The sequence below is a fragment of the Adiantum capillus-veneris genome, chromosome 1 (assembly GCF_014529385.1).
Source record: "Adiantum capillus-veneris isolate H3 chromosome 1, ASM1452938v2, whole genome shotgun sequence".
NCBI classification, from domain to species: domain Eukaryota; kingdom Viridiplantae; phylum Streptophyta; class Polypodiopsida; order Polypodiales; family Pteridaceae; genus Adiantum; species Adiantum capillus-veneris.
In genome coordinates this window covers 17,396,766-17,412,173 of record NC_140931.1, presented here as the reverse complement: position 1 = coordinate 17,412,173, position 15,408 = coordinate 17,396,766, and positions in this window count along the sequence as shown.

Sequence of the window (15,408 nt, the reverse complement as noted above, 5' to 3'; positions counted from 1 at the left end):
GCTTTTGCCATACGCCATACGTTGTAGTCTCTTCTGCTACGTTAAAGTAAACATTTTCTACCAGTGTCAACATGATTGTGGAACAAGCTAACTCATCAAGCTCTTCCCACTCATCTTCAATCATACCTTTTGGTCTCTCCCCTTTGAGCTTCAGTGGCTTCACTTGTTTTTTCTGCACCAAAACCTGACAAATCTGCTTCTTCCAGAATGGAAAGTTTGTGCCATCCAACTTCTTTATGTTGTAAAGAGTCTCACTTTGAGAAGATGCCATGTCTGCCAAACTGTTTACTCCTGGGAAAAATCCGGCAGGGTTTCCCCTGTAAACTGGCCTCTGTACACAATAAACAAGCTGTAAACAACAAGCTGAACACCTCTCCTCAAGAACTGTCAGTATTTTGAAAAATTTTGACAAAGTCTGAGCTTTGGAAACCAAAAGATAGCTCAAAAACAACCATAAATAGCTGACGAGTGACAAATCTAAAAATCTCTGTAATATGCTATCCTGTAAGCATACACTGTCTCCTGTCTGAGCGATCACAGAACCTGTATCTATCTCAAGACTGAACCCTGAACAATGCCTCAAAGGCCTAACGCATAAGATGCAATCTAGTGTCTACACAAAGTCATACATCATATGGGAGATGTGTGTAGAGGGGAACTCCAGCAACCCAATCCACCTCACACTGGGTATCCCAGCCCCCAGTGCTTGGCTTCAAAAAACCTCATACACAACCCTCTCAGATGGTTCAGCAAACTGCCCAGAACTAACATACATCCTACAATAGACCAATCACTGTCCTATGACCGCTGCGGCAGTCTGTCTGCTAGCGTGACTCACAACTAGCAGACCCACAATCATAGTACATCAATCTGCAATATATGCCAGTGGTGTCAATCCGTCGTATGGCCACACCTCCCCTGGAACCTGGCAAGCACAAGAAGTAGCACTACAGAGTGCAATATATATATATCTGATGATATATGTGTACCAGGTATATAGATGATGCTTTGAAGACTAATGAGTGATGTATGTCGATGCCAATATTGATGCCGACCACCTCCTGCTTGCCAATCTACACAAGACGGGTTTCTTTGAGGCTGAAACCTATCTTTTGATGTAGTGCTCAGAGCAAAATTCTGAGGGCATAAACAGCTTTGAAAGGGAGGTAAAACTATGGGTCACCTGATGGAAATACTCCCGGAACGCCGAGTGTGAATTTCCAAGCTCCGGATCCAGAATCTGCTTGAAAAGTGTGCGCACGCGATTACGCAAAAAGTGTGCGCACGCGATCCAGAATCTGCTTGAAAAGTGTGCGCACGCGATTACGCAAAAACACACTGAACTTTGCTCTGATACCAATTGAAGTCGCAAAGCGGAGCTTAGATCGACTCACACACACACACACACACACACACACACACACACACACACACACACACACACACACACACACACACACACACACATACACACACACAGATACACAAACAGAGAGCTTACATAGTAAGCAGAGAATTCGTTAAAGGGTTATCTCCCAAAATCTTATTATTCACACAAGTATAAGTGAGTATATACAAAGAGTTAGTGATAAGTGAGTTAGGCGGTCGGCCGGCCATATCCGTATAAGAGGTCACTTGGGCTTTAATCCCAACACCATCTGTGCAAATTGTGGTAGCCAACCTTCAGTTCTCCATTGAGGAAAGCTCAAAGAGCTGAGACTAGCTCAGGGTCTTTATATAGTTTGGACATGATGGTGGTTCTAACTTCTGAAGACATGAAATCCATCAATTTGGCAATGTTTAACAGCACCTTTTGGGCTTCAGCCCCTTGACGTGGGGAAGATGGGATCTCCATTTCTTCGATAAGGTCAAGTAGTCCCTCTGTAAACATTCTTTCCATCAAGAAGTGAGTACGCCCACTTTCCCCTGACTTTAAGTCACTTTCTTCGTGGATGACACTAGATATGGCTAAGGGTCTATGGACTTGGTGAGGTTGTTGTTGCGTAGGGAACACTATGTCTATAATATGGATCTACCTAGGTGCTGGTTCTAGATCCCTTTTAGGTATCTTCTACCAAAATCCTTAATTGCTTGACTCGCTCGATCTCCTCTGTAGGGTTTGGATAAGTTCCTATCTTCTTCTTGGATCCTAGCCATTGTGGTTCATGAAGATCTTCCTTGTTGGTTTCTATCTTAGTGGTCATTTTGGTCTCCACCTGAATCAGAATCCTCTTCAGCATCGTTCATATATACGGGGTCATCACCAGTCCCTATGTTGGTCTTTGAACTGGGGTCTGACTTCGCTGCTTTTTGCAATCTCTTCCTTTGTGTTTTCTTCTTTTTTTGAGATTGGGCAATTGATGCCGTGTCTCTTTCCTCAAGAATATAATTCTATTTTTGGAGCATCGATCGTGTGAGTACGTTTACCGGTACCACAGGTGTACTTTGTGATGGCTCCTTGATAACCTCAATCAAGTTTAATGGCGTGATCTTTGATGCATTTGGATTATTTGAACATTGGGCAATCAAATGATCTATGCCACATCGATTACACATGAGTATCGGCATTGTAGACATGCTCGCTTGATTGGTTTGCATTAGTGTGGCGTTCTTTTGTAGCCTAATAGGACACTTGGCCACACGATGTGGACCTCCACACTCATAGCATTGAAGAGCTGGTCTCTTAGCAGTGTAATTGATATTTTGGCATCTTGCAGCAAGAGCAGCTACTTGATAGACAGGTTCCCAATAGTCCTCCATGTAGTATTGTGGACTTTCTTCAAGCGCATTCATCCCATAGGCAAAATTAGGGTCTATATCTTCCTCACAGCCTTACAAACAAGCAATAGATGCTCACAACCCACTTGATTCATAGAAGTGATTCTTGGATGTGGTGGTTGCGGTCCTAGCACTGGAGGTGGTAAGGGTGTTGTTTGAACAACATTTTGGGCCCTAGGGACCATGTGTTGTGACGTTTGTTCAAGAGGTGGGACCGGCATAATGCAAGCACTCGAGGTGTGTCTGTCCATGCTAAGGTTGGTCTATTGGCCATTGCACACTTAAATACTATGCAATCCTTAGCTTGATGACCATACCTCCCACATGCATTGCAGTTCCCATTGATTTTTACTCTAAAAGTTGGGCATTCACTGATACTATGCAGTCCATAGCATACTGAGCACCATTGTTGCTCCCTTCTTGGATACATATGATTGTTTTGCGGAGCACGATTGTCTGTAAGACTCTCTTGAATGGCCTTGGTGAGATCTGCTAAAGTCATCTCAGATATCTTTCGCTCCTTAGCAACAGGCTTTAGGGTCATTGGCTGATGCCCCGATGCTTGCGAGCTAATAGATTTAGGCTCAACAGACACTCTTTCTCCTTGAATCATTAAATTATCCTCCAATTGGATCGCATTGGTGGTGACCGCTTCCCAAGTGGTGATACCTCTAATGATTGGGCCATTGTAGATATCCTCATGTCGTAATCCCCTAATGACTCTATCAAGCAATTGATTATTATTGAAGCGCTCATTTGGATTACAATGAGAATTCAAATGCTTCAAGCGATCAATAAAGTCTCTCACCGACTCTCCTTCCTCTCGTTGGGCTTTCTGGAGCTGAGAGGCTACACCCCAAAGCAGTCCCTCTCGTATGTATTCTTTTAAGAACAGTCTCCTAAGAGTAGGGTAAATCGTTTTTTCTTCCACCCTTAGGGTTCTATACCAATCCCTAGCCTTCCCACGTAAGGTTAGGCTTAAAGCATTACTCTTATGTAGGTCATTGTGTTCTCCTAGAGAATCACATATTTGTTCAAACACTTCAATATGCTTTCGCACATCCCCGTCTCCACTAAATTTTTGGGTGAGCGTGGCTATTTGTACCGCCCTATTTCTAGGTTCTCTATCAGGCGTGTTACTCATATTCTCAGCAATAGATCAACCGATCGCTTGAGAAGATGTTGCCAAGTCACCTAAGTGAGTAGGCACCGTGGGTGAAGACGCTCTAGAGACTACATGTGGAGTAGGTACTGGCATTGGGCTTGGCGTGTAGGAAGCCCTTGGGTTCCACGTTTGGTACAGTGTTGTGCCATGTGATGGCCCAAAGTTCATATGTGTGGCCCTAGGCATAGTAGACGTCGGATGTGACATGCTAATGCTAGCCGGTATGGTCCCATGGAATAAGAACTTTTGTGTTGTGGTTGTGGAGCATAGGTTGTTGAAACAATGGGAGGGGTAGGGACTACATGAGTACGCGGACCCATAGGTGTATACGATTGGTACACACTTGTAGGTACTCTTGCAGGCATTGAGGTACCATATAGCGGTGCTTTACTAAAAAATGAGGTCCATGGCATGTTTCTTGGCATGCCCATCATTGGGGTAGGCATGGTAGCCGTGGTGTCATCAAGGGAAAGATGAGCTAGTTCTTGGCATGCCCATTATTGGGGTAGGCATGGTAGCCGTGGTGTCATCAAGGGAAAGATGAGCTAGACTTGGAAAAGTAAAGCTACCACTTGTGGGCTCAGATTGCACTGAGACCCCTGGCGAAACAACATAAGGAGGATCCATCCGACTTACCGAGGGAGTCTTCATTTGCGATAAGGTTCGTTGTTTAGCCTTCCTTGTATCCAAGAATCTCATGAGACCCATTGAAGGCATGTGGATCCCCTTTGTTCTGTCTCCCTAGCTCAATAACACTATGGATCCTCACAAACTCTTTGTTGTTGATCCTCCACACTAGTAGCACCCATTGTGGATTGTAGGACATCTAACCAACCCACGTGGTAGGTGTGACCTATGTATCGGTCGGTTAGAGTTTCCATTTGTAGTTCGTACTCCCAGTTCTAATTTAAGAACGCTGTCGTGCAGCTCCGCTTTCATGAAGAGAAAAAGAGCAAAGAAATGTAAGCTAAGCTTCTTTGAAGACTACACATTTAGTGAGCAATGATCAGGGCTTGTTAACAGGCCAAGTTTAATGATTAATGTATGCCAGATGCGGCTTAAAAGGGCCAATAGATGCCTTAATGATGCTAAAAATGAGTATGCGTGGAGTGTGCACAAATGGGAGATTATGATCTAGAACTGCAGTGCTTAAAGTGCTTCCCAGCTTGTTTTTGCTGCTCGTCGATTGGAGCTACAGTGAAGAAGTTATGGCAGTTTGAAGTTTAAGTCGATTGCAGATTTGTACTAGATTGGGCAACTGCAACTAAGGGGATAGAAATGAAATGAATGCACGGGCTTGAAGTGCTCACTTTGTGGAGCGCATCGGTCCTTTCAGATCAATGATCGGAGTTCCGGTTGCCAAGATATTGGCCACGTTAAAGATTCACCAGGGGCCGGTTCCGTACCGGTCCGGTCTGCTCGCCCGGAGTGCCATCTGGAAGTTTTTGAGCTTCAATCAGGGAATACCGCAAACCGATATGCTTTGGAAGTTGAATATGCTACATGTGGTGCCCGTACCAAAGCACATAAGTACTTGAAGAGCATCGTGTCCGAAATTACGTCTCTTGGAATGCAATGGTTTGGGGAGTGCCCAACACGGATGTGGTAAGAAGGTTTGGGCAATTTTCAGTGAGTGCGAAGGGAGTGCTCTCATGCCAAAGCAATCACCTATGCTTGCATCTTGAAGGCGCATGGCACTAAGAAGCTGATGTGAGCATTGAAATTCACGATGATATTGTTAGTCAAGAGCTGATGGAAGAGGGGAGTTGTTGTGTTTGGCAATGCTTTAGTTGATATACATGTCAAATGTGGTGCCCTTACGAAGTTGCATGGCCGCCCAATGAAGGCCAAAAAGCTTTTGCTTGCACCTTAAGTGGCCGCCCACATCAATCACAAAGTGGCCGCCCGCCAGTTAAATGGCCGCCCGGGAGCAAAGGTCGCCCGCCCAATTAAGGCCCAAAGGGTTTTAATGGGAATCGAAGGGAAAAAAGGAAGGAGATGGCGGGCAGGGGCGGCAAAGAGAGATTGCGCAGGAGAAAAGGGGTTGCGCCGGGCTCTACAAGCAGCAGATGACGGCGCCGCAGGACAGAAACTTTTCATCTCGCTAGTGCGCTCAGTTTCGGAGCCACTGTTGGCGGTTTTCGCGCACCTCATTTTCACCACTGCCACGTCATCGGTGCCGTTCCCACTAGACGGCACCGTCGTTGCTTAGGGGGGGAAGGTTTTTTTTTAGGGCATAATAACAAGAGGAGGCTATCAATGAAAGGTAAGAGTTAATGAGGAAGAAACAAGGGGCCAAGGTAACAGGAGAGCAAGGAGTCGAAGGGCAAGAGAAGAGGAAGCTCGTGGCTCATCCCCTCGACAAGCAAGATCTCTCTCTCTCTCTCTCTCTCTCTCTCTCTCTCTCTCTCTCTCTCTCGTCCTCGAATAGGAGCAAAGGGAGAAGCTTTCTCTTGCTCTTGTCATCAAAACAAGCAAAGCTCGGAGGGAGGAGGAGGTGAAGAAAAGCAATAAAGAAATGATTTCTCTCTCGAGAAGGAGAAGCAAGGCAAGGAGCCTGAACAAGAAGGAAAGCATGCGAGGAGCTTGGACAAGGCAAAGCTTTTCTCTCTCCCGCTCTCGGCCTCGGCTAGCAAGCCGGCAAGGGAAGGTTTGAAGCAGGATACGGCTATCTCGCTCTCGTGCTGTGACGCAAAATCAAGGGGCTCTTTCTCAGCATAAACAAAGGAATCAACCTAATTAAAGAAGCAGAAGTAAAGCACAAGGCAGGCCCAGCAAGAGCTAAGGAAATCAGAGCAATTGAGGAGTAGGAAGCTGTGAAATAACTGAGAGAGTTGAAGCTTGCTGAATCTAAGGGCAACCGAAGTAGATGAAGCAACATGAGGTTCCATCACCGTCATCCATTAGAGATTGAATTGGCATTTTGTTAATTCCGGTGTCGTGAACGGCCCGGCTAATCCTGTAAACGAGAGCTTAAACTCCTATTTAGTAGCTGATCCAAGTGACGGTGCTGTTAATAGCCCGCCTTGGCTAAGGACTAAGTTGTACTCAAAGTAATATTCAATTAATTGATGATTGTGGTGATTGCCAGAGCTATCAGTTGTTCTTGTTCTCTCTCTTTTACACCTCCCACAGCCAGAGGCCCGGTGCCTGTCGGCTCACGTAACGAACACATATCCCTCGACATCTTTGGTGAACCCGACATAAAACGAGCCGGGGTGGGAGGTAAAGATGGAGATTCCATAACAATTATAGCAGTTTATTGACAATTTTAGTTCAAATAGATTTGATAAAAATCTGGCAGTTACAGATTTGCCAAAAATGATGGAATTGGTTATGGGGTATCTGCAAGAAGAAAAAGCCATGCAGATAAAAAAGCAGATTGATGATGCTATAGAGCTAGCATTTGATGTTGTATGTGAGCAGTATCATATTTTTCAGGGATATGATCCAGAAGGTTTTATTGCATGTTATGAAGGTGAGATGAAGAGCCGAAATGTTCCATAAAATCGGATGATTGCAGTTTTTGAGGAGATTGTAAACTCAGATTTTAAAAAGCAGGTTGAAGAACTGGCAGAAGCATATCCCACACGGTGGGAGTATTTTGCTGAAGAATTTATTTACGAAAGCTCAAGGATTCTAGATCGGGAAATAAAGGAGATTACTGAATGAAGCCAGGTTGTCTTCAGTAAAGGTGAAGGGGATCACATGCAATTCCTCAATTATGATGAATTTTGGGAGCATATTTCTGCAAGAAGCAAAGCCAAAGAAAATGCGGAGTTAAAAGGAGCAGATTCAGTTTCAGAGGAGCCTATGTTGAGCAATGAAGAAAAGGTAAACGATGAATTTAATGCTGAAACATGCTTATATGAATTTTTTTCAAAGATTGCTCGCATGGACGCTACCTCTAATAATGATTCCGTTGAAAGCATAGACTGTACAGCAAAGGTTCACAAGCTGTTGACCTTGACATGGGTATTTTGAAGGAGTTCATCAAGCAGATGAGCCTCTACATGATATTTCTAAAATTATCAGCACTATAGGCAAGCAAGACAACATGTTTGTTGCAGATGATTGCATAAACAAAGCTATTATATACACAGTAGCAGTTGATGAACTGACCAAGATTGTGGACCCAGTACAGGATGAACCTGAGGATTTCAATGAACCTATGATTGCTACTAACCATATGTTTGCAGATGCTATTATCATGGAAGAAGATGCTATAATTGATGATTTCTTGTCTAGATCTGAAGGAGATGGTCATGACAGTATAGAAGAGCTTCTTGATACGTGTACCTCTTCAGAGGGGGTTCCAGATGAGCCTTTACAATGCTATGATGTATTGCTAAGTAACATGGATGCAGATGAGGAAGCATAGGGTGATATCGATGAGTATGAAGGTTTTTTAGATCATGCTGATTGTGAACATGTTATCGATAGAGATTCTACATCTATGCTTGTACATGGGGTGCATGAGGAGATAACTCCTACAGTTTTGATTAATGTTGAGATTTCTAAGGGTGACTTTCCCGAGGATACTATGGATGAAGGTCTACAGGATAAATCTGTTTTTCATGATCAAGTTGAAATCCCAACAGGTGAAAATTCGTCTGATGATACAGGTCGAGAGACTCCCAAGGGTTTTTGTGATGGCTATGAAGCTAGAGGGGGTGATGGTGCTAAATCATCCTTGATACTACAAAAAGTGCACAGGGTTTTTTATTTCCTTCGACAATGTGCCAAATGTGGCTGGATTTGGATGCTATTCCTATTGATGCTTATGTCAGTGATGTCCTGGCTGCCAATAAAAGGGAGTCGTAATTCTTTAATGCTTACTGGTAACGAGCTTAAGTTGCCAAAATTTTATGGGATGTGGGTGTTGTAGTATGATTCAAGTGAAGCTCTAGTATATTGTGGAGCCCATCAATGCTATGTAGTCTTAATGGTGTTTGATCCAGGAGATTCTAAGGATATTCACAAGCAGATTCAATATGGATGGATATTGTTAAGTATGCATAGTAATTGCATACTATTTGAACCAGGGGTAGCATATTTGCACCAGAAATGCTTGATGTTGATTGATACAGGAAATGTAGGCTCATGTGGATATTATGATGCTTCAGTGTGTGGGCAATTTCTTATTATTCCATTTGATCCTGGAGGCTATTGAAGTGCAAGTTGCAGATGTAGAGGATACCAGATGTCTGTTGTAGAAGGTTGCATCGTACATGTTTTGTTTTCTAGATTTATGCTAAGTCAGAAGAGTTTTTGGTTATGCGTTCAATAAGATTACATGGTTGGCTTCCAGTGGACTTCTTTGGATAATTGATGAAGTATCTTCACATCTTTTGAGTTGGTTCTGCTACCGGAACTTGAAGTAAAAGACTTGACGACCATTCCGTGTGCAGACAGAGTAAGGCATACTTGAGCTTGACAGGGTTCCTTAAGGCGAGCTTAATGGTCAATCCGTGTGCATCATTAATTGGAGCACTTGAGTCTGGCGGGGTTCACTAAACAAGTTTTTCATAATTGAATGCTTTGAAGATACGACAGATACAGTTCAGAGATTTTTGATGGGCAGCTACCTAATGATTAAGCTAGAAAATTGATGATAGGGTATAAGCCTTATTTCATTTTTCATATGTTTACCAATAATGTGATTTTGATGATGGAAAGAGCTTAAGGTACCTTTAGCAGATGCAAATTGAAGTACAGTTGGCACAGACCAGAGGCTGTGCGGGTTCAGAGGGGCTGGATGTCGTGCAGCTCCGCTTTCATGAAGAGAAAAAGAGCAGAGAAATGTAAGCTAAGCTTCTTTGAAGCCTATACATTTAGTGAGCAGTGATCAGGGCTTGTTAACATGCCAAGTTTAATGATTAATGTATGTCAGATGCGGCTTATAAGGGCCAACGGATGCCTTAATGATGCTAAAAATGAGTATGCTTGGAGTGTGCACAGATGGGAGATTATGATCTAGAACTGCAGTGCTTAAAGTGCTCTACCAGCCTGTCTTTACGGCTCGTCGATTGGAGCTACGGTGAAGAAGTTATGGTAGTCTGAAGTTTAAGTTGATTGCAGATCTGTACTAGATTGGGCAATTGCAACTAAGGGGATAGAAATGAGATGAATGCACGGGCTTGAAGTGCTCACTTTGTGGAGTGCATCGGTCCTTTCAGATCAGTGATCGGAGTTCCAGTTGCCAAGATATTGGCCGTTAAAGATTCACTGGGGGCCGGTTCCGTACCAGTCCAGTCTGCTCGGCCGGAGTGCCATCTGGGATTTTTTGAGCTTCAATCAGGTAATATCGCAAACTGATATGCTTTGGAAGTTAAATACGCTAAATGTGGTGCCCATACCAAAGCACATAAGTACTTGAAGAGCATCGTGTCCGAAATGACGTCTCTTGGAATGCAATGGTATGGGGAGTGCCCAATACGGATGCGGTAAGAAGGTTTGGGCAATTTTCAGCGAGTGCGAAGGGAGTGCTCTCAGGCCAAAGCAATCACCTATGCTTGCATCTCGAAGGCACATGGCACTAAGAAGCTGATGTGAGCATTGAAATTCATGATGATATTGTTAGTCAAGAGCTGGTGGAAGAGGGGAGTTGTTGTGTTTGGCAATGATTTAGTTGATATACATGTCAAATGTGGTGCCCTTACGAAGTTGCATGGCCGCCCAATGAAGGCCAAAAAGCTTTTGGTGCAATCACCATTGCTTGCACTTTAAGTGGCCGCCCACATCAATCACAAAGTGGCCGCCCGGGAGCAAAGGTCGCCCGCCTAATTAAGGCCCAAAGGGTTTTAATGGGAATCGAAGGGAAAGAAGGAAGGAGATGGCGGGCAGGGACGGTGAAGAGGGACTGCATAGGAGAAAGGGGTTGCACCGGGCTCTACAAGCGGTAGATGACGGCGCCGCAGAGACAGAAACTTTTCATCTCGCTAGTGCACTTAGTTTCGGAGCCATTGGCGGCAGTTTTTGTGCACCTCATTTTCACCACTGCCACATCATCGGCGCCGTTCCCACAACGACGGCACCGTCGTTGCTTAGGGGGGAAGGTTTTTTTTTAGGGCATAATAACAAAAGGAGGCTATCAACAAAGGGGAAGAGTTAACGAGGAGGAAACGAGGGGGCAAGGTAACGAGGAGAGCAAGGAGTGGAAGGGCAAGAGGAGAGGAAGCTCGCGGCTCATCCTCGACAAGCAAGCTCTCTCTCTCTCTCTCTCTCTCTCTCTCTCTCTCTCTCTCTCTCTCTCTCTCTCTCTCTCTCTCTCTCTCTCTCTCTCTCTCTCTCTCTCTCTCTCTCTCTCTCTCTCGCTCTCATCCTCGAATAGGAGCAAAGGGAGAAGCTTTCTCTTGCTCTCGTCATCAAAACAAGCAAAGCTCGGAGGGAGGAGGAGGTGAAGAAAAGCACTAAAGAAAGGATTTCTCTCTCGAGAAGGAGAAGCAAGGCAAGGAGCTTGAACAAGAAGGGAAGCATGCGAGGAGCTTGGACAAGGCAAAGCTTTTCTCTCTCCTGCTCTCGACCTCGGCTAGCAAGCCGGCAAGGAAAGATTTGAAGCAGGATACGGCTATATCGCTCTCGTGCTGTGATGCAAAATCAAGGGGCTTTTTCTCAGCATAAACAAAGGAATCAACCTAATTAAAGAAGCAGAAGGAAAGCACAAGGCAAGCCCAGCAAGGGTTAAAGAAATCAGAGCAATTGAGGAGCAGGAAGCTGCGAAATAACTGACAGAGTTGAAGCTTGCTGAATCTAAGGGCAATCAAAGCAGATGAAGCAACATGAGGGAATTTCCATCACCGTCATCCATTAGAGATTGGATTAGCATTTTCTTAATTTCGGTGTCGTTAACGGCCCGGTTAATCCTGTAAACAGGAGCTTAAACTCCTAGTTAGCAGCTGATCCAAGTGACGGTGCTGTTAACAGCCCGCCTTGGCTAAGAACTAAGTTGTACTCAAAGTAATATTCAATGAATTGGTGATTGCGGTGATTGCCAGAGCTATCAGTTGTTCTTGTTCTCTCTCTTGTACACCTCCCACAGCCAGAGCCCGACGTCTGCCCGGCTCAGGTAGTGAACACATATCCCTCGACAACGCTCCATCTAGGATTGAGGTGCTAGGGGTGTCTTTTGAGCTAGATGCAATGTGGCTCTCTATGGGTTGACCCTTAGTGGTCACTAATTCAGGAGCACTCAATTGCTCTCCTAGCAAAGACATTGACATAGGGGCTTTCGCTTTTAACTCTCTTTGTTGCTCCACCTTGCGTAAGCTCTCGATTTCCTTTCCCTAGCTGCGATGATATACCGCTCAACCTCTTGCACTTCGGCAAGGCTTCTACCATCACGTAATATAACCTCGGAGGGGAATAGCTCTAAAGAGTCAGGGGGGACAGTGATGGAGTATTCACATGAACATTCTCTAAGGTCATACGGTCTACGTTGGTCATGAATGGAGAATTTACTTTCCCACCCCCCTCATTTACCTCGTTAGCTCCATGTCTGGAGCGAGTGGCTCTACTAAAGGTTTCCTTCAAGCGGCTAAGCACACTCGGCCCGGACCGTGGACCCATGGCATGCATGTCATGGCTTGAGCTATCAGGATTAGGCATTGGATAACCCTCCATGACGTTGTAGCCAAAGGAAGAGTCACTAGACGCTATATGTGGGTCCTGAGTGGTACTACCTTGGGTTCCCGTCGAGGGCCCGGAACCTAAAGTAGGTGGGTATTGAGAACTTGCGTAAGTTGAAATTCTCGCTAGTTGCTCGGCCTCTAGCACACGACCAAAGCACAGATACATGTGCCTTTGGCACCCTATAAGTGTCGACGAATACCCTCGAAGATTAACTGCTTGATTTTTTGGGCGTTTTGCACCCCATTTTCACTCGTTTTTTAATATTTTTTAATGATTGGTTTTTGGATTAGAGCATGTGATAGCTCAAAACGAGCGTATCGCTCAGGGGGTCGTGGTGTGCTTCACAGCATAGCGTTTGGTTACTCGAAGCTCCATTAGTCCTCAAAGCGATCGATTTTTACTTACGCATGAGCCTAACATAAGTAATTTTAAAGGGTGACTGAAGCCTGAGCCTGAGCGTGGGCTTGGGCTTGGGCTTGGGCTTGGTCCTGGGCAATATTCCTGATCTCGGTCCTACCTTTAAATTTTTATTTTTATTTTTTATTTTTTTGGGAGATAAGGTCGTCGCGGCCGCGCTACGCGCGCGAGCACACACACACCTAACCTACTTACTTACAATTAATAGAGCTACTGTTACACACTAACACAATACTACAACAACTCATTAGCTAGCAGATCTACTTACTGTACTTTACACAGAACTAACATTATGGATCTACTACCTTAATTCTAACACCTTATCACAGAGAAAACACAGTACCTTTCAACACCTTATTAACAAAACAATACAGTGCAGCAAAACAAACTCCTTCTCAACACACACACCTTCCTTCTCTACCTTTCCTACATTTCATAATGCACCACAAAGCAGCATAGAGTGCTACTCAAGCTTAATGCAGGGCATTTTCCCGACAGCGGTGCCAAAAATGTGTGCGTCTATCGCACGTGTCAATGCAAGGGACTTGCCGTACATTGAGTGCAAGCCACAAATGGCTGCAAGCACACAGCCAGACTAATCTAGCAAGCTCAAGAGAGCAAGGGTGTGTCACTTGCCGCCCTACGCTCACCTTCGTGGAGGATTCCTTGCCGCGAAGAAGAAGGAGCTATCGTCGTGCCGCGCTCAACCACTTCGTCGTCGTCGTGCCGTCGTCGCAATGCTCGATCACTCTCTCTCTCTCTCTCTCTCTCTCTCTCTCTCTCTCTCTCTCTCTCTCTCTCTCTCTCTCATGCATACACACGTACACACAAGGAGATGAAGAAGAAGAAGATGGAGATGGAGCAAGAGCACTCTTCAATTGCACAAATGAGAGAATGAATGATTTTTAGATTTAGGTGACTTTTATATGAGCTTGCACCATTCACACTTGGGCGCCCATACTTAGCCAACTAACCCTTGAATGTTCCTGGTAGAGTGCGTCTCTCATCCGCGATCACTCTTACCCTTTTCCTATTGGACCAACAAGCCCGCCGGCCCATGACTACTAGAAGTGAATGCCATTGGTTAACATAAGCACAGAAGATCTCAAACCTTTACACAAAATGATTGGGTCTTGCTTAAATTTCCCAAAGCTGGATTAAGGCACACAACGGGCAAGAATCCTACGGGACACCAAAAGTACTATGCTAAGTTAGCAAAAAGATACTATGGTCCCTTCCAAATTTTTAGACCAATCAATGAGATGGCCTATCAACTCAAGTTGCCCAATCATTGGCTCATACACAATGCTTTCCATGTCAACCTACTCAAGCCTTACAAAGGAGAGCCACCTCAAGAACCAACTATTGAAGACCCACCGGAGATCGAGGACCAAAAAGAGGTGCTGCAGCCCGAGTCCATTCTCTGACATGAAGATTGAGAGGTGGTAAGATTATCCGATGGTATCTTATTGAGTTTAAGAAATATCCTTTTGAAGATGCTAGATGGATGCAAGGCATACAATTAAAGGATAACATAAACCTTGTCAATGCTTACAATGCTTCCCTAGAGTAAGCAAATGTAAAACTTTTTAAATGAACAAAGTTTTTTTCTTATAAGACTCTCTTTTTTTCTTTATTGTGCACAAATGTTAAGAAGTATGCATGCTTAGAATCAAGTTTGCGAAAACGACGTCTCCCAAACAACAAGTAGAGCTTATCACTCTACTATGGAAGATTGATAGGACTAAGCGCCAAATGAATTAGTCATCCATTCTAGAATAGTGTCGTAGGGTAAAATAGGGATCCTCTACCCGCTAGTAAAAGCACTAATGACTACGCTTTATCTTCTCTACCTCATAGTCGAGGACGAGTATGATTTCAAGAGAGAGGTAATGTCATAATAACTAATATCTAATTCTCCTAGATGATTTTCTCATGTTAAATTGATCATTTAATATGGGGAAGTACCGGGGGAGAAAAAGCTAGAATATTGGTTAGGTTGGTAGACCGGTCATAGTAGGGATCCAAAGGAGGGAAAATAGGGATCCAAAGGGGGTCATCTGCAAAAGAGCAATGTGCATGAATGGTGCTTCAAAGACCTTAGGGTTTCGCCCTTTAAGACTTCCAAATTTCTAAGGTTCCAAAATTCAAAGGCAAAGTCCAAATGGTCAAGCTTAACAGAATTGGATGCTTTTGTGAAGACCATAAAGTCTTCACATATCCCTAGATGAGAGGGGGCAAGCCCGAAAGGTAGGGGAAGAGAGAGAAGAGGTAAAAGAACACACACACACACACACACACACACACACACACACTCAAGGCTTCCCTTTATACAAAGGGCATAGTGGACACATGTCAGCTTCCTAGCCCAGTTTCCCCCAAAGTGCATTCAAATCCTATTGGATGGCGATAGACGT